The following is a 20,376-nucleotide window of genomic DNA, read 5'->3' on the forward strand; positions in this document are numbered from 1 at the left end:
TTTGTATATCAAGGCTATAAGTTAGTATTTAAAACGTCTTTGAAATTGAGATATTTATAAAATAGACACATGTAAGGCAAACTAGTTGTAACTTTGCAATAATTGTTTGTTGACTATATTTATATCTCTATATGATTATATAAGTATCTAAGTGGCGCATGCGCCAAAACCAGATGAGCTAATATGCAGATGCTGTCACAGTGGCTGTAATATGGCTCAGTAAGTAGAGACAGGTAAGTAGGGAAATGTTTTTATTGCATATTAAAGAATTGATTAAACAAAATATATAATTAGCTTCTAAAGTTTTTGTTATTAAAAAAAAAAAATAAATATAAGGCGCGACAACCTCCGAAAAGATTTAAGGCCGAGCTTTTCTTCCAAATTTTCGTCGTGCTCCTCTTGATTTTCCCTACAAATTGGCCGGACGGGACCTACATGTTTTATGTCGACTTCGAACGGCATCTGCAAGGCAGATGAGTTTTCACTGCGAGCTTTTCATCGCAGAAATACACCCGAAGCGCTTGCCAAACACTGCCGAGGGGCGACCCCGCTTAGAAAAATTTTCTTCTAATTGAAAAACGTTATTTCTAAAATTTTGATGTTGCTTTGCTCGGGGTGTGTACCCAAGGCATACGGTGTGGTAGGCGGAGCACGCTACCACCATACCACGGTGGTCGCCGTTATTATTTGGGGTCAGATTAAGAAAACTTTTATTCCGGGATATTTTTGTAAATTTTGCACGTGCTGAGGGTTAGTTAAACGAAGGACATATTCGGCCAACCAGATATTTGCTAATCCATTCCCTCAATCTCTACCAATCAATTTACTTTCCCAGAAGTACTTAACTTGGTGCAACGGTCTACGCCCCTCACCTTCGCTATACAACTGAAAAACGTGTGTTTAGAAATATCGGTAATTTTCCTGGAAAAAAAGTAGCGAAAGTGGGGAACCGATTCCTAACCATGGTAATTACGGCAAGCGAAAGAGCCCAATATCCTGCGAAGGCTCCTTGAAGTACTACCACTGCATAGAAGTTAGTTTGTGAAGGAAGCTCGTCAATACCCTATACAAAATTGGCATCATCGCAATAATCTGAGTAATCCGTTGCAAGTTCATTGCTTTAAAAGTACATTCTTTTCCTCAGCCAATTGAATTTCCAAAAATTACGTAAAATCAAAAATGTGGTTTGGGAAGACTCCAGATTTTAGTCATTTTAATTTTTTAATTTTTATAAATAAGTTTTATCACTACGCCTTGACTTGGACAAGACGCGTGAAAAGAGAATCTTTACATTTGGTAAGTCAGTTTTTGTAAACACAAACGATTTTGTTAGACCAGCAACGTTACCTGGATTGGGAACAAACGCTCCCAGTCTCTGCAAAGTGAATATCTTATAGACAATACGACACGACAAAGTAACAGAGCTACGTAAGAATCGGAAAGAGTTCTTTGAGCCAGTCGATTTTAAATGGGGCTTAAAATAAGTTAGCTTGTAAAGTTGAGCTGGCCAGTCAATAAAGACCTCACATAGACCGAGTGTGTCTATAGTGTTACCAGAATTTGTTTAGAACAAGAATTCCTACCGAATTCGAATTCGGGAGCAGGGTATTAAGAAGAATTTCATTGTGTTAAGAAAAACAGGTGATATAAGCTCCATTCAATCCCCAAGTGGCGTCAGTTATCACTAAGTAGGAATGACTGGCGTCCTTTGCAACGCATTGTCGGAATTATATAGGCGATTTTGGCCGTTGACTAACAAATCACTCCATGATCAAGAAACAGCAAACCAGCCTGGTGTATATTTTTATTCTGCAAGATGGTACTGGGGATTACCATATTTTGCCCGCAGCGAAGTCAATCAACCTCTACCCGTGGAGAAAATATTTCGGCTATAGGGTCAAAAACGCTTTCCTTGCCACCCTAGCGTTAAAGCTACCAAGAATGATTTTGGTATCATGGCGGGGGCAGTCATGGTATGTGTTTTCTAATTTTTACAAATCATCATCTATTGGTATCTAGGCGAAAATAAATTTTAGATTGAAAAATAGCATCTTGCTCCGCATCGTGAAAAGGCGCTCATTTATCGTGGCTCCAGCGAAATATGTAGCAAAGCCCTATAGTCGTTAAGCCTTGACTTTCTATCGTGCTTCGTAATAGAAGGTGATAACAGCCTTTGCCTTCTCGAAAGCATCAACCGACCAACTATATGCGTGTTCTAACAAGGACCGAGGTGTTTATCAGAAAGAGGAGATATCAGCAGAGGCTTGTTGTTAAAAAGAAATACTTGGCGCGATTTACTGCCGAGGAAACTTAGGCCGAGCGTATATTTCAATTTACGTCGTGCTTCATCTTCTTTTTCATATAAATTGATGAGGCAGGTCCCCTCTATGTTTTATGCTGACCCGAATGACAGCTGCAAGACAGATACGTTTTCACTGACATGCTCCTCATGGCAGAAGTACACTCGGAGTATTTGGCAAATGACTGCCGCGGCCCGAAATAGTTTTTTTTACACTTTTGATGGTGTTTGCCCGGATCTTCGGTAGTTAGTTTTTTATTGGCGGGAGTTTTTACGTCGCTTTGGATTTTAGTCACCTCAGCGCTTCATCGTGAATAACGCTAACGAATGGCGGATGAATTAAGAAGCGTGTGTAATCAGAGCACTTCGCAAAACATTGTGGTGAATTATATATTTCGAGCCCTGCAGTGTGGACAGGCTTTAATCGTAAGGGACAACATTGAATGATATGTGTATAAGTATCTATATAAGTAAATGCTAAACGAAATAGGTAGTTCTGTAGTTTGACAGTTAAATTTGAAATATAAGCAATAAAAATTAAAGTGTTGAGTATTGGACGATTAGCATTTATTAACTGATTGACATGAATATTTAGAGTGGCTGACAGATTTATATAAAATGATTTGCAATTTGCATGATGCATGAATTTGACACTGAAGAGTTACATACATATATATATATTTATAGTATGTGTGTATGTGCACTCGGCAACGTCTATCAATATTGGCAATTATTTGCTTAAAAAACCAAATTGGATAAATTAAATTTCCACGTTAGCCAAAATTGCCTTATTGTAAACGACAGTGAAATTGATGAATTATTTCAATAAATATATGCGTTTGTTTATTGCACGCTTGCGGTTTATTTATGTAAAAAAGAGAGATTAAAAAAAATAACAATTTATGTTTTTCAAATGCAATTTAAATGATTGTGTTTTGCTAAACGAAATTACTATGGTTGACAATTAAATTAAAAGAAATAACGAGAATGATTGACTATTCAAATTAATTTTGAATATTCAGCTTCATTGATTTATGTATATGTATATGTATGTATGTATATGAGTGCAAAAATATGCAACCAGAATATGCAAATGAATTGCTTAAAATAAAATCAAATCTATTTATATATTTTTGGTTTTTTACATAGTTACAAATACACTGAAAAAAGAAAACTGGTAAAATCAACTGAATTCCGGGTACCGTTGTTCCGATACTACCTTGTACTTGATACGTGTTGGTACTCATATAAAAGAACGAAGAACAATAATCTATACCAAAATAGGTATAGAGCGAAAGTACTCGCTACTTACTCGTATCGTTAATGAGTACGACTAATGAAATTTAGTGACTTATTTTGTTTTTTTGATTTTCCGACAGGGTGCATAAATGATGTATATTGGAACGATTTTCCGCCATCCCTTGCCAAATTTGAGAACGAAAATCGACACTGATGATGGCACAACGCCGAAACCGGTTTGTCTCAAATCCAAGTTTGACAAGGGATGACGGAAAATCGTTCCAATATACATCAAAATTTAGTGAGTTTTTTATCAAAGCCTCGCAAATAAAAGTTTATGTGCATTGGCTTATTTACGCGTTTTTGAATACCTGAGCAAAAAAAATTGGTCCATATTTAGGACGCCGCATAAACTTGTGCAGCAGTTTTCTACTTTTAGTTTAAATATGTGAGTCTTGTTAAATGAACAGACTACTTTGTTTTTGTTTGACGGTGTAACTAATTTAAATGGACTTAGATTTTTTGTGTGTCAGCTAGATTATGAGCGGCGCACAATACTTTCAAAATCTATAATTTTTTTTAGATAGCACTGCTTTAAGAGAAATACTGAAACGCCAAGTCACAGAACTTGTTAAGTCTCTATCAGTGTGGCTTCAGACCTGGTACATCTACTAACGATGAGAGCATTACGATACGTACTTGTACCAGGTCATCGACTACGAAAAGTTACTCTTATCGGGAAACTCTTATTACGGGCAAATTCAAAAAAAAAAAAAAAATATAATAAAAAAAATGCAAGGCGCGTTAACCTCCTTAGAGATTTTAAGCCACGCTTCTTTTAAAATTTGTGTCATGCTCATTTTAATTTTTACTACAAAATGCAGGTCCCAATTGCTTTACGCTTACCCCGAACGGCATCTGTAAGGCAGACGAGTTTTTATTGAGAAGCTTTTCATGACAGATATACATTCGGAGTGCTTTCCATACACTACACAGTGGCGACCCCGCCAATTCAACCGATATTTCTGTCAAATTTTACCCATCGCAAAGTAGCGGTTGAATCAACTTGGCACAAATTGTTGATGCTGACTTAATCGTTTAAACAGTCAACGCCACGATCACAGATTATACTACCATCACAACACGTTGGCCGCCTAGCGCTGGTGTGTTAACTTACAGTTATTTGTATTACCCTAATAATACATATACATATCTCCATTTAAAGCTTTAACTGTTAAAATTTATTAAACCTAATATGTAAACTTACACTGTATCAATTATAATTTTATTTCGCGTTTTGCCTTTCATACTGAAAAAACTATAAAGTTTCCAGCGCAATTTATAGCTTCTCCAACCAACTTGTCAATCAAGCCTACCTGTGGCGAATACTGAGCCTCTGGCGGCGTTCCATTGAAATAAGGGGTGGTGAGAGGGATAGCCTAGAAGCTTCAATGTGGTCATAATAAATAGTTTCCGTGATGGTCGGGCTTGTTCCTAAATGGTGATTGTTATCGAAACGTAGCGGTTGGCAAATGAATATGGACATCAATAATACTACCCAAAACTTTCAAATTTCTCTTAAAAATTAGCTGATACATTTGCTTAATATATTAACAGTTCGTTTTTGTTAATATTACCAATGAAACCAGTTCTTTTAACAGAAAAATCTGTTAGATTAATTGTTATTGTTAAGTTGACACCAACAGTTTCTCTTCTATTGAAATGACAGTACAAGTTTTTCCTCATAAAAAATCTTCATTGAATTAGCCATAATGCGCTCAATTTACTGAATTACTGTTAATTGAGGAACAACAAACCGGATTTGCTGATTTCACTAGCTTCATTTATTCCAGTGTATATATTTTGAGATGTCATCAGTGTCAGCCAGCTCAAAGTTTAACAACAATATTTAAAACAAGTAAGGAAGGCTAAGTTCGGGTGTAACCGAACTTTCCATACTTAGCTGAAAGCTTTGGAGACAAAATAAGGGAAAATCATAATGTAGGAAAATTAAGCGAGGGTAACCCTGGAATGTATTTGTATGTCATGGGTATCAAATGGAAGGTGGTAATGAGTATTTTAAAAGGGAGTGGGCCTTAGTTCGCCTTTGCGAAATGTCGCCATAAAGGTGGACCAAGGGTGACTCTATAATGTGTATCAAATTGAAGGTATTAATGAGGGTTTAAAAAGGGAGTGGCCCTTAGTTGTATATGTGAAGCCGTTTTCGGGATATCGACCAAAATGTGGACCAGGCTGACCCCGAACATCATCTGTCGGATACCGCTAATTTATTTATATATGTAATACCACGAACTGTATTCCTGCCATGACTCGAAGGGCCCTGCATAAATTTTTCATTTTCTTCTACTTAATACGGTAGATGTCACACCCATTTTACAAAGTTTTTTAAGTTATTTACATTTTCCGTCAGAAAACCATACCAATCACCATTTTTCATTCCTTTTCATCATAGTCATATTTCATCATATGTCATAGTCGGATTTCGCTCATTTTTAATACCAAGATACAGTGAGTTCAGATAAGTACGTGAACTAAGTTTAGTAAAGATATATCAATTTTTGCTCAAGTTATCGTGTTAATGGCCGAGCGGAAGGACAGACGGTCGTCTGTGTATAAAAACTGGGCTGGCTTAAACCGGTTTCGCCCATTTTCATAGATAGACAGTTATCGTCATAGAATCTATGCCCTTACCAAATTTCACAAGGATTGGAAGTTTTTGAAGTTTTGTTCGACTTATGGGATTAAAAGTATTCTAAACAAATTATATGAAAAAGGGCGGAGCCACGGCCATTTTGAAATTTTTCGTTATATTTGTATTTTGTTGCACCATATGATTACTGGAGTTGAATGTTGAAATAATTTTCATATATACTGTAAAGGTATTAAATTTTTTGTTAAAATTTTACTTCTTTTAAAAGTGGGTGGTGCCTCGCCCATTGTCCAAAATTTTACTAATTTTCTATTCTGCGTCATAAAGTCAACCCACCTACCAAATCTTTGGTAATGAATTATCGCACTTTTTCGGTTTTTCGAAATTTTCGATATCAAAAAGTGTACGTGGTTATAGTCCGATTTCGCTCGTTTTAAGTAGCGATCTGAGATAAGTGCCCAGGAACTTATATACCTAATTTCATTAAGATAACTCAAAATTGTATCGTGTTTACAGACAGGCGGACAGACGGACATGGCTAAATGAATTTCTTTTTTCGCTCAAATTATTTTGATATATAGAAGTCTATATCTATCTCGATTAGTGAGCTCTGCTCAGCTGAGTATAAAAATTAAATTTTACATCAATCGTTTAACTACTCGCTCTCCAACTTATTGCTTAACATTGCATAAAACAAAATGCAAATTAATAAAAATATTTCGCTGCAATCGTAATACTTGCTCTAGAGATATGTAGAAAAGTTCAAAAGTCAATAGTAATTTTATTTGTTTTTACGTTTTAATGAAAATATTTGCCCTATTATTGTCGATATGAGTTATTTTTTTATTGCGCTAGCTTATAACTTAATTTCATTGACACTATAGACATTTCATCGTTTTTTTTTTTGTGTATAGTTATATATACATAGTTATTTACGAAAAGTGTGCATAAACAACAACCAATTTTGTTGTGCTATTTATTTGTTTAGCTACTTTTGTTATTAACACTTTTGTTTGTTATACCAATTAGCGCTTGTCACAAATTGAATTAACACTTTGATAGACTAACGTGACTTGAACGTATCGAAAAAGTTGTAGATTTCCATTGGTTCTCAGAATAAATTGGTACTGAATATGCGCCAAATATTGAAATTTTACCCAAAACTAACTCAAAGCAACTAAATTGCAAATCTTGTACGAAGATAATAACTTAGACCACGTTTACACATGCACTAATCTTATATATTATTTCTAATATCTGTTTTTATGTACAGGTCCCCTTTTCGCTCTTATTTGGAATCCAAATCTATAAATGTGGTTTTGGTTGTAAAGATGGGGATTCGTGCTATTAGCGAGCTTTGGGCATTATTAGTCGTAGTGCTTTTGTTTAGCAATATAAATAATTTGTTAAAAATAAATCAATCAAAATAATTTGTTAAAAATAAACGATTCTGAGCACACAGAGAAATATATTTGTACTATGGCACCATTGTGAATATTTGATTAGAACTAACACTGCATTACGGGCAGTTGCTAACATACGTCAAATGGCCGCGCAAGCGCATGTAAGTTTATAAATATTTGATTGATATACATTTGAAATGATACTTTTTTATTTGTTGCGCAAGATGCGCACGAGACCGGCTCGTCTACAATAAATCCTCAATAGCTAATCTGAGGTTGGGTTTAAGTCTTTCGCTGCAAAAGTAACCAACATACGTTATTGAGCAAGCTGATTCCCCAGCAGCTAGCGCTTTTCTTGTGGATTGGGTAGAACACACTTATATTCAAACCTGGAGGCATGCGCTAGTCCAGCCATATTTTGCATAGGAAATTGTGGATGCTCTTTACCAACTTTTCGCTTCCGTATTTGAACAACCCAGCGGTTACTTCATCGTAACTCGTTGCCTTTTTATTCCCTAGCTAGCTTAGTGCCATGCCACTCCGTCGTCGTCTTGTTGCGGAACGCATATACCGCCAACAGCGATTAAAGTATCGGGTTCTCGTTGCCATCTCTATCTAGCAATAAGAAGACGTGCTCAACCACAACCTAATCACACTCTGTTCATCAGTCACCAGGTAGCCATTAACATTCTTACAGGCATCTGCTAAGGCCTTGAGGCCCCACTGCTAGGCTATACAGGCAAACTTTGCTGTCTGCGAACAGGTGGAGGAGCTGAGTTTAGTATTTATGATGTTTGTTTCATGAGCTGAGTTGCTGGCCGATGTCCACATTTTCTTGTGTTACTGCGTGCAATTGCCGCAAGTTGATATTTGGATTTTGAAGGGCGATTACCCCTAGGACACTGGATATTTTCTTTGTGTCGATAACGAGGTTATCGATTTTGTTTCGAGATCTTAGATTAGAAGATAGTCCATAGTTAAGTGTTTCTTTTAATGCTGAAACATGTTATCACGGATGACGATTCATTCCGCGGCGTGGTCGCTCAGCCTAAACCCATTGAGAGATGTTATATTATGTCAGCAAAATTTACCTTGTGTAAGATCAATGTTAAGTATGATTTTTGAAACAGGATGGGGGCAGAAGTCTTGTGTCTTTTCCAGTTTCAAATAGAAGAAGCCCTAACCCTTGGGTCTTTATTATGCTTCTATGTAGTGTTCTTGTGGCCACTGCACATGTCGTCACTGTAGTAGACGTTGGCTTTATTGTAATTCTGTCTTGCTCCCTCTATTGCCCTTCCTGAATGGCGGTGATGTCGGATTTCACCTTCTTTGACATCTACCGGCCGAAATAGGCCCGCACATAATCCAGGTATGTGATTTATATTTATGTCTTCTTTTACAACAGGCATACGGCGTGCTTATTCTAAGCTCGCTAACCCGGAGTATATATTCACAGCTCCAAACTGGATAAAAGGGTGGATAGCGGGGTCTTTGCACCTCAACTAGGGTGGAATCTGTCCTTTAGCCTAGCCTATCATTGCAGCGTCTTTCAGGTGGAGGTGGCTACTATAAATGAGGCCGTTGATCACCAGAGAAATGCGGCTTTAATAAAACTTTTATTTACTCTGACAGCCAGGCTGCACTAAAAGCGTTTATATCGGTCACATGATATGGCAATGATATGGCTGACGAACTTGCAAGAGGGGCACATCCGTTCTGCTTTCGTCATTGCAGAAGGGATTGAGCATGTCGCTCGCTCACTGTAAGCTCACTTTGAAAGGAATTTTTCTTAGGGAAACGGGTGTGAGATGGAGCAATCTCGAATCCTGCTACCACACTAAGCTCATGTGCCCTGAATGGGACGCGAGACGCACAAAAAGTATCCTTCTTCTTTGAAGGGGAGACATAACTCTGGTGGTTGGACTAATAACCGGCCACATAGCAATCGGGAAGCATGCACAACGTCTGGGTGTTAGATGGAGCAATCTCGAATCATGCTACCACAATAAGCTCGTGTGGCCTGGATGGGACACGAGACGCACAAGAAGTCTCCTTCTTCTTGGAAGGGGAGACATATCTCTGGTGGTTGGACTTAAACCCGGTCACATAGAATTCGGGAAGCATGCACAACGGCTGGGTGCTCCCTATAATGATTATTGCAGGAGCTGCAAAGACGAAGAGGAGATAGAAACGGTCAAGTATTTTCTGTGCGATTGTCCTGCGCTTTGGCCGAAGAGGAAGAAATCTCTGGGATCTCCCTTTTTTGACAATTTTTGGTATCTGGCTAAGTTGGAACCTAAGAAATTGCTGAAATTTGCTGAATCGACTTGTTGGTTTGAGTAGGGGATTGATCCACGTGGTATAACAATGGGACCTTTGTGGGACTAAGTGCACTGGTGCTCGCACCGGTGGCAACTCTAACCTAACCTTACCCGCAGTAATAAAAAGTGTACATCTGTTCAGTGTTAATACTTGATTGTTGTTGACGGTCGCCTCCTCCACTCCAGGCAAGCAAACGGATACCTATGCTCTAGATTCAGAATTGGGCTCTAGCGAGATCTCGTAAGATTCTGAGCGTTCATTTGCTTTAGCATATTAGCATTTAGGACCGCCTTTCCAACGTTTACTGGATTCCTTTCTAATTACTTTCCTTTTCGCGATAAGTTAAAAGTGTTTTAGGACGAATGTTTCCAAAATAAGGTCTATGATGATATTAACTATACTTATTTCCAATGCAAGTAGTTTATAATAATGCTCGAGACAAATCGCATAAGTATAAGCTGCCACGGGTATTATTGTGTCTGCTGGAAAGGTCGTCATAGCCGGAAAATATGTCAAAGGTCATGCAACTCTTGAGTAGCTATTGTGCGCATACTAACTTATGCATGCATTATGTCTATGTATAATGTATGTAGGTACATATGTCTGCAGTCCTTTAGTTGCTAAGTGAGATGGTTTGGATTCGCATGCAAGTTCCCTCTATAGCAATGCGGAAAACACAATCAAATGGGTAACATACTGTAATAAGTGTGGGCAGAATGAAGCGATGACACAAAGGATACATAACAAGGATACGAAATTCGAAAGTGAGTGAACATAAAGAGAGTTTCGCTCATATTCCGAGAGAAAGCAAAAGAGATGCACGGCGAACAGAGCATGCAATCAATGACTAACTGAAATGTCAAAAATTAAGGCGTTTGCCCTTTTGCTTGCTGACAAAAATAGCTACCTGTGTGCATACAAAAATATATTGAATATACATACATGAAAAAGACTTTTATGTATGTGTGTATTTGCATAATTATTCGCTTTCAAATGCATCTGCTATTCTTTGAAGTTAATACTAAACCATACATACATTAGGGGGTAGCATATAAATAAATGAAAATGTTCTCCATGGGTTTGAGCATTCTGTTATCAAGTATTTCAAACTAAGGCGTGGTTTTTTGCCAATATTTTTTTTATTCGCTATTATTTTGTATTAATGATATATTGTTGTAAGAAATCAAGGTGAATTTTATTTTTTTGAAATCCATATCGCACATTTACTTCAATAGTGTCACAACTCAAAAAACATGACTTTGAGGTAATAACATATAAACGTACCCAATAACATGATCTATGTTGTATAAAAAAATCCTTTTGATCCGTTACAAATTTACCACGTGCTATTCAAATGAAAATATGCCTTTATATGGGCAACATATGGCAGTTAAAATCTTTGAATGGCTCTCCTGGAAAATTATGTTTTTTGAGTTATGACACTATTGAAGCAAATGATAGATATACATACATAACGAATCTGTTCAATAGACTGTACCGAAAACATGTTTTACCAAACACCGCAGCTGAATTGGAAGATTGGTTGAGAGGGTTTCGGAATTTTAATATATATTTTCTTCTTTTAAAAATAGTCTAAATTTAGTATTTTCTAACTTTGGTATTTGACAACCAAGTTCTGAAATTGATAAGTCATTATTTTGATCCTGCGAATCTCTACATTTCCTTCTAATAGCGTTTTGAGCTCTGAATTCGCTTCACATGGTTTTGACTACCAACAGTGTTATAGCGCCTTAATGTTGAGGGCAAAATATAAAAAAAAGAGCTCTGCAGTGCTTCAAATGACATCAGAAAGGGCTCTGAAGGAATTTAAAAATTATATTCGAAACAGTTGTAGCCTTGTCTGTCCAAATGTCACGTCTTTACAGGTTTTTGCAAATATTTATGGCATCAATCAAGCACCATTCCTTGTCAAATCTTTTCAGCTAAATCTCTGTTTCAGTGTTGTGCCAACTTCAGTGACAGTTTACCACTATCTTATCGAAAAGAAAAACAAATCAAAAAACAATTAAAACAATCGAATGTCGCAAAACCACATCTCAATAAAACACAACTTGAGGGCCAGTTAATGGCGACTTAACCATAACCAGATAAAACAGCTGATCGAACCAACATTATGGAAATCAATGTAATCGATTAATGGTGCCATCCCATAAAGCCATACCCATATCATAGCCAACCAATTGGTTTTTGGTTTTTCGCCATATCCATAACCTAAAAATATTTGAGTTGGAGAATTTATTAACTTTTTGTAGATTTTATTTATTGTTTTGGATACGTTTTGTCTAAGAGACTCATTTTTTGCAGTATATGTTGGTAATTTTTTTGCGTTTTCTTCATTTTTATGAAATTTTCAAGATTTTTAGGTTAAGGCACCAATGACTGATGCCAATTTGATATGGATAAGTAAAAATATGCGTATGACTGTGTCAACTTTAACTCGGGCTGTAAGCTTATACTAGACGGATACAAAACATGAATCTTTCGGTACCATCTCAACGCAGAAAACCTTTTCATATATTTTCTTACAACATACACCCTAATGTACATACAAACATATATATGTGTCGGAATTTCAAAAATCATAAATTTATATTGTAGTTTATTAATTATTTTTACAACAGCTATTTTATTGCATTTTGCTTTATATTAACATTCACTGACCATCTACTCATAATTTATGTCACATAATTGACATACTCTACTTTGAATGAAGTTTTGCTTTTTTTGAACGTCTGAGTTGAGCTTAATTATGTATTTACATTCCGTTTTTTTATACGCGATTAATGCTAATAACCGATTTTCTTCAGTTAAAGACAGCTGAAAACAATAACAATACACCAACAAGAATGAATTGCCAATCAGAAAATTCAATAGAGGAACAATGAAGTAAACAATAAAAAGAAGAAAGCGAAAGAAATAACAAAGAAAACTGGGTAGATACAGTACACAAGAAGAAGCAGAAGCGGAAAAGAAACTCTAAAATTAAAATCAAGCGAATATATTTTTAAGACGAAGCAATTGTAAACAAAAGTACAGAGCAATCAATTGTATGTACAGTGGTGTGCAATTAAATAGAGACAATACGTGCAACTTATGCATGACAAAGATATGCAAGCTACGAATATATGAACTTTTTAGTAAATTCAAAACCAACATAAAATTAAATTGGAATACAAAAATCTGGACTTTGGGATCCTTTTCAAAGTTTAGACAAAGGCTACATTTTTTAATTTATTTTCGAGAAAGCAATGAAAAATATACGATAAATTGTACGATTGTCAACATTTTCCTTATTTATCAATTTCATGCTTATGAGAATAAATTTAAGATTATTTGTGGCAGACTAGTTAATAGTTACTGTTTCGCCAACATCTCGGAAGGCAATAAAGCACAGTATTTGGAAAGCTGGAAGTCATTTGATTGCAACTACTTTATAAAATCCGAAGAAATTATATTGAACGGCACACACACTTTAAAACACGTGGGAAGTTGTTGCCCCTATATGCCGAAGTTAACGAGTTTGGTTGTTACCATTTTTGATTCTAATACAAAAGCGGCCGCCGTGGTGTGGTGGTAGCGTGCTCCGCCTAGCAAAGCAACATCAAAAATTTTGAAGTAAGTTTTTTCAATTATAAAAAAGTTCTTATAAGAGGGGTCGGTCCTTATCAGTGATTTGGCAAATACTGCGAGTATATTTCTGCACGAAAATGTGTTCAGTGAAAACTCATCTGCATTGCAGATACCCTTCGGAGTGTGAGTAAAACACGTAGGTCCCACTCCGCCAATTTGTAGGAAAAATTAAAAGGAGCTCGACGCAAATTGGACGAAAAGCTTATTATAAAATATCTTCGGATGTTGTTTTATTTATTATAAGGAGGTTATTGCATTTATTTTATTTATTATAAGAAGTTAGCGTATCTTTGTTCAAGTATGTCATCCTAAAAAGTTTAGTTTACCAGTTATTCATGGTTTAACTTATATGTGTTTTTATGTCCTCCATTGAAGCGCACTCTGTGTCACAGAAACTATGCTGACTTAGGGTTCTCTCTGCATAATAAATCTGCAGGGGTGTTTTTGGAAAGAGGTTTTGAACATTCCATCCACATTTTGAGGTTTTTTTTTTAATTTATGAGAATGCATATTTAATGTGCAGAGGAGAATGCAGATTTATTATGCAGAGAGAACCCTAAGTCAGCATAGTTTCTACGATACAGATTTTGACGACATTTTTGGGCCGTTGTCAAAGTAAGAGTTTACTCTCTCGCTTACATTTTGGTACACAATAATCATTACATATGGAGTATGTTCACATAAAGTTTTCATATACTGTGACATAATGCTTGACTATGTAGTTCTAAGGTCAGTAGTGGATATCTATTAGAGAGAAGTTTAAGCTCCACAACATTTCGAATGTACGCAAAGTAAAATCCTACCTAAAAATTAACACGAGAAATTTCAATTTAATTAACGCTTCTTTGCAGTGTTCCTTAAAAACAACCCTGAAATAAATTTTTTGGTTTAATAATCACTTCTCTTCATTGTAAGATAGTGGCTACGAAACCGACACCCAATGTCTTATGAATATTTAAGCGTTGGGTAATGAGTATCTACTAGCCTAGCTGATTAAGAGCATGCAGCCACTGCTATGGAAAATATGATTCCCGATTATAGATTAGGTGTGCTCTGCCGAGCCCCACAAGAACATGATCCCGCAATCGCTCTTATTACTGCGTAATCAGCCTGCTTAATTTCGCATATAAGATGCTATCTACCATATTGTGCGAAAGACTCGAGCCCAGTGTGAACGTACTGATTGGACAGGATAGACATGGTAAGTCTACTATCGACCAGATCTTCACAATTCGCCCAAAACTCGCTATTAATCACGAAAAGAAAATCGGCAGTTACCATCTGTTTTTAGACTTCAAAACAAATTTTACCAGCGCGAAAAAATAATTGATCGTATGCCGTGTATGTCAATATATATCTTCCAGTTTAAGTTTATTAAGCCTTTCCTAATGACTTTACAACTTCACAAGCTCCGTAGGGTTTGAGAAGCCCCTCTTTAAGACATTCGAAACCAAACGATGCTTTATCCCTTCGCGCTTCTTTAATCTGCTACTGCTGAAGATAATTCTAGAAGAAGATCTAACTCATGTTAGCATTAGCGCTTCGGAAGCCACGTAACAAATACTTTTTACTTTATTCCTACTCGCCGAGCAAAAATCCCACTCTACAAGTTACATAGCTTTCCTGATTAGGAAGAGCCATCCCTTGGATTGTTCATGAGGCTCTCCGTAAGATTTATAATACTTTACATGGTATGACGAGGGAAAGGTGAACAAATGAAGCAAATAAAGGCCACATGCTTCGCAGGCTAGCTCACTTTGTGCGAATGGAAAAGGAAGTATTTCAATCGACACCCGTATTTGGGAGCAAAGGACGTATTCCGCTCCACTGATATTGGAGAGTAAGGTAGAGGAAGGCTTGATCTCCCTTGCTGCTCTGAATTGGAGTTATCGTGACTTTCTACGAGGCGGCTAAAATCGTTGAGGCGGTTTAACTTCAACTATTGATGATGCAGATCTTTTTCCTGACTACACACTTTAACGTGGTTGATATAATGTTGTTTCTGTTATTTGTTACACCAAATAACAACAAATCTATTATTCCGTTTCCATTTCAACGCACACCGCTGTACCAACAACTTGGTTACCTCGCATGGAGAATGAATTTAATAACTCTATGCGAGCGTCCGAATAGAGCAACAAAGAGAGAGATAACAGTATAACACGTGCAAAACGCCTGGCACAGCTGAAATAAACGCTAGAGCAAGCTAACAATGCGAACTTTAATTATGATATGAAAAAGTAGTGAAGTATTTTTTGTTTGCAGTATGCTTTGGTGCCAAACTGGTACTTTCGCACGGGAGTTGACAGTTCTTTTTATTGATTTATACAAAGGTACACAAAAAAAAAGCAATCGAAATACATATGGCATACATACATATATACAAATATATGCCGAAAAAAAAGAAAGGCAGGCAGGCAGGGAACCAGGTTTTATTACAATACACCAACACCAAAAAAAAATCGCTTTCCAGTTGTTAAGCCCAAAATGCACACAAGCCCAGAGTTGAGATAAACAGAATAATTCTGGTTACCAAGCGCCATCTGGGCGTATTTAGTTGTCGGCACAAAAACAAATGAAAACACAAATATTCCACATAGCGTGTTTTATACATACGACGTTTTAGTTACTAGTTAGGAATTTTCATAAGGAATTCTTTTATTTATTTTATAAGTTTTTTTTAAGGTTCTTTTAGACATATTTTGTACACAAAATTTTTGATTGAATTCGAGAATAGACAGCATCAAGAGCAGCAGCTCATGTAAAGCAGTTAAGATTTTTACCCTTTACAAAATTGAATTGACTATTTCACTCTTTTGCAGCTAACTTTTTTCAATTTATATACAATTTATAATTTTTAGAACTTTTGTAAAAAAATCTTTTTCACTTTTGTCTTCTTGCAATGTGTACGCTTTAAAACTTCGAATTGTCATTTATAAGCTCACACATACAAGCACAATAAACAGCATAAGCGTTGGTGTTGCACTGGGGAGGATGAGTGTTTATGTGCATATGTATGTGTTTGTTTGTGTGTGCACTTCAGCCTCCTGAAAAAAGTCGACTGCACCTCCTGCTGTCTCGGGGTCTATAATCCAGCAACAACCACATACAATTTGTTGTTTTCTTCACAATACACTTCTGTATACACTTTTTCACTTCAACTTTTTATACACATTTTTCTTTAAACTAACATTAGAATTAATTTTGCTTTTCTTTGCACAAATTAGCAATTTTTCTCACATGTATCTACTTATTAATTTCCAATTTTGTGCACTATGCAAAATTCGTTTATTTTTGGGTAGAAATCATCCACTAAATCTATACTTGGCACACTCAATCCAATCCTCCACAAATTTTACATTTTCATACAACATCAAATACATCAAATTGTATGCTTCTCTCTGCTTCTTCATTTCATTATTCTACATATACAATGCGCCGTCTGCGCAGTACAAGTTAGCCGCTAATAAAATAAGATACTCAGCGGCGAACGTAGCTCGTATACTGTTGAGCGGTGGTGGCAGGTAATACTTATGTACATATGCGGCGAATTAAACTGAGAGATTAATTCGCTGTGTTTTGATGAAATGCTTGTTTGTCTTTTGTTGTCGGCTTTGTTTGCTTGTACTCTTTGACTTGTGTGTTATGTTAGAGAGCTACGAATAATGCGCTAAAACAAAAACTGTTGATTTCTTGCCGCCTATCAGGTTCGCTCTCGCCGTATACTCTCCCGTCTGTTGATTGTTGAATTGATAACAACATATTCGTCGTATAAATTTATTTACAAACTTAACGAAACAAGGCGAAGTTACTTGGGCTGTCAAAGCTGTGTTTCATAAAAACCTGAATGATTATTTTAGTAAGGCCCGATTATTCAGTAGTTGGTTAAGCTAAGCCTGAACTAAGTTTGCCTAAACTCTAGTCAAATTCAGACTCCAGTTAAACTACTGAGCAGCTTTTCAGTCACAGTTTAAGGAAGGTGTAGGTTTGTTTGTACGGCAACGTTGGTTTTTTATTATCTAGATATTTTGTAGATACCACAACAGCTGGCTCTTGCTTACCCAACAAACATTTAAAAGATATTTCTTCAGCGAAATATATATAGTTCCGGAGGTGATAGCCAACATCATTATCTCATTATTCTTAAACCAGATAGTTCTCAAGTTGATATAATCAACTTCATTCCCCAACGACTATCCAACCTTTGAGAAATTTTGTAAAATTTATAGTTTTCGAGTTGATCTTCAACGTCATTAGCATTTTCAAATTATTATTCAACCTTTTGGAGATTTTGTACAGCTCTCAAATGAATATTCAACACGTTTCTCCAGTTGATATCCTACCTTGGATATCGCGTTGCGGTGTAGTTGAAAAAATAAATCTCACAGGTGGTACACCCAAAGCCAACAGCTATTTGTTGTGAGAAGTAAACACCTGATTGATAGCAGTAATGAAGCGTAATTTATCAAAAATAAATCTATATATATAAAAAGAAGGGTACATTTTGATTGTCACTCCATAACTCGAGAACTGATAGAAATATTAGCCGTGTTTTTTAACACGCGCGTATACGTTTCGTTTGCGCGTGTTAAAAAACGCCTATCTTCGCTTAGATAATGCTTAGGAGACCCATCTAGCGGCTGTGGTAAAACAACTAGCTACAGCAACAGGGTGTACCGAAAAGCGGAGACGCAACGCTCTGATGGCCATAGGGTATAACATATAGCTGAATCAGTTGCGATGAATTGTGGACACACATATAATACATAGAATTAGTGTACAGGGTGAAACAAAGACACATATTTCAGTTACATCTGAGTATAATGCGTATTGAAATTTAGTAGGACAAAATTTATGCGCAGCAATTTCAGAGGTGTATTTATAGTTTGTCTCTTAGCAGTCAATATAAAGTTTAAGCGTAAACGGATATACGCGTGTTAAAAAACACGGCTATTGCCACGAAATTTTTAGGATAGATACAGGAAGGAGAGATGATGGTTAGTTGATTTTGAAATCCCAAATAGGTTTAGCCATAAGAATATAAAAATCAAATTCTGTGTATGTGTGTATGTTCGTTATGAAAACGTATTTCCCACACTTCAATCATCACCAAATTTTGGTTATAGGTTCTTTCGATCAACGGGAAGGTTTTAGGCTAAAAATAATTTCGATATATAAAAGGGGCATGGCACCTCCCAAACAAATGGTATCTTTGGTACTGCATAACTTTGAAGGTATACATGCCAGAACATTGAAATTCAGTAAGGATTTATATGAGGTCAATCCCTAACACCTCCAATAAAATGTGGGATTGGGAAAACGGGGCGTGGCACCTCCCATACAAATGGAATATATCATACTGCATATCTCTTGATGTAGTAATGGTAGGATAATGAAAAGTGGTAAGGAGCTATATGACGTTAAGTCCTAACACCTCCAGCAAAATGTGAAATTGGGAAAAAGGGGCGTGGCACCTTCCCTACAAATGGGGTTTTTCAGAACTATGGCTGCCGTACAAACTTAAGTTATTTTAACACCTAAAGTTTGACTGCATTGTTGAGTTTGGCTGTTATGCCTTTTGGACGTTTAGTAATCTGCCGCCGTTAAACAAATTTGTTAGCTTCAGTCTATCTACATCTATCTATATATATAAAAATCAAATTCTGTGTGTGTGTTCCCTATGAAAACGTGTTTCCCATACATCAATCATCACAAAATTTTGGCTGTAGGTTCCTTCGATCAAGACGAAAGTTTTTCATATTTCAGAATTAAGAATTTTAAATTTAAATGTTTTTGTTTTTTGGCTATGCGAACGAACTATCTTCGCTCCAAAAAATGATCATGTTAACAAAATCAATGATCGCATTCAAAACCAATTTCCTGGTGATGCGACGAAATATAAATCGATCGACACAGTTACAGATGAATATAAAATTGTGAATTATCCAATTGAATTTCTAAACTCTTTAGAACCACCTGGAATGCCTGCGCATATATCAACTTTGAAAATTGGCTCACCAATCATGCTTCGGAATTTAAACCGACCAAAATTGTACAAATGGACTTTGCGTTTAGAAATTAATACCGAATTTAACCGAAGCAACAATTATCAGCGGTAAAAGCAAAGGTGAAGGTGTGATCATACCACGGATCCCAATCATTCCTACAGATTTGCCATTCAATTTTAAGCGCTTACAGTTTCCTGTACGCCTTGCTTTTGCAAGCACAAGGACAATCGCTTACTATTGTGCATTACAATAAGATACAATAATAAAATGTTTTAAACGAAAATTTCACCAAATATGCGTACAAAATTCAATTCAATTTACAGAACAATAAATTAAATCATCAGAAAACAAAACAGAAAAAATAACGCAACATTCATTCTATCTCGGGCGTTACAACGTACGCCTGGTTAAGCTAGTTATATATATTTTATTTTCGTGAAAATGCTGCAGTTATAGAAATTCACACTTGAGTCCAGTCAAAGAACCACAAGTTGGGAACTATAATTTTTCAACTTAAGTAATAGAATTTTTCGCTTTATAAAAAATTCCCTCTTTTGCTGAGTACACTATGATTCTCAAGTTGAGCCAATGTTTCTTAAAAACTCTTGAGATTTTAGAGGTATGCTAGTTATCAACATGAGCTGTAATGGTACTCAAGCCCAAATGCTTGTTGGGTATATTCGACGCCATTTCCAACGAAAGCAAATCACCGATAGGTTAATTAGAGTTTAACAAGCTTAGCTTAAACTTCTGCTGAAGTAGACTGAAGAACTGCAGAATAAG

The 20,376-nt window shown here is 36.3% G+C and overlaps 1 protein-coding gene across 7 annotated transcripts in view; it reads right to left on the reverse strand.

Annotated features, from left to right (window-relative positions):
- The window catches only part of Ptp99A (Protein tyrosine phosphatase 99A), a 272,777-nt gene extending 255,706 nt beyond the window's left edge, over positions 1–17,071 (reverse strand). For 4 of the 7 annotated variants that reach the window (XM_067762743.1, XM_067762742.1, XM_067762741.1 and 1 more), the window contains exon 1: positions 16,369–17,047. The gene's annotated coding sequence lies outside the window, so the exon portion shown is untranslated. Of the gene's footprint in view, positions 1–16,368 lie in introns of all 7 variants that reach the window. The other 3 variants (XM_067762737.1, XM_067762738.1, XM_067762739.1) reach the window with 3 other exon arrangements.
- Between the last annotated feature and the right edge of the window lie 3,305 nt (positions 17,072–20,376).

This window comes from Eurosta solidaginis, chromosome 1, assembly GCF_040869045.1.
Source record: "Eurosta solidaginis isolate ZX-2024a chromosome 1, ASM4086904v1, whole genome shotgun sequence".
Lineage (NCBI taxonomy): Eukaryota > Metazoa > Arthropoda > Insecta > Diptera > Tephritidae > Eurosta > Eurosta solidaginis.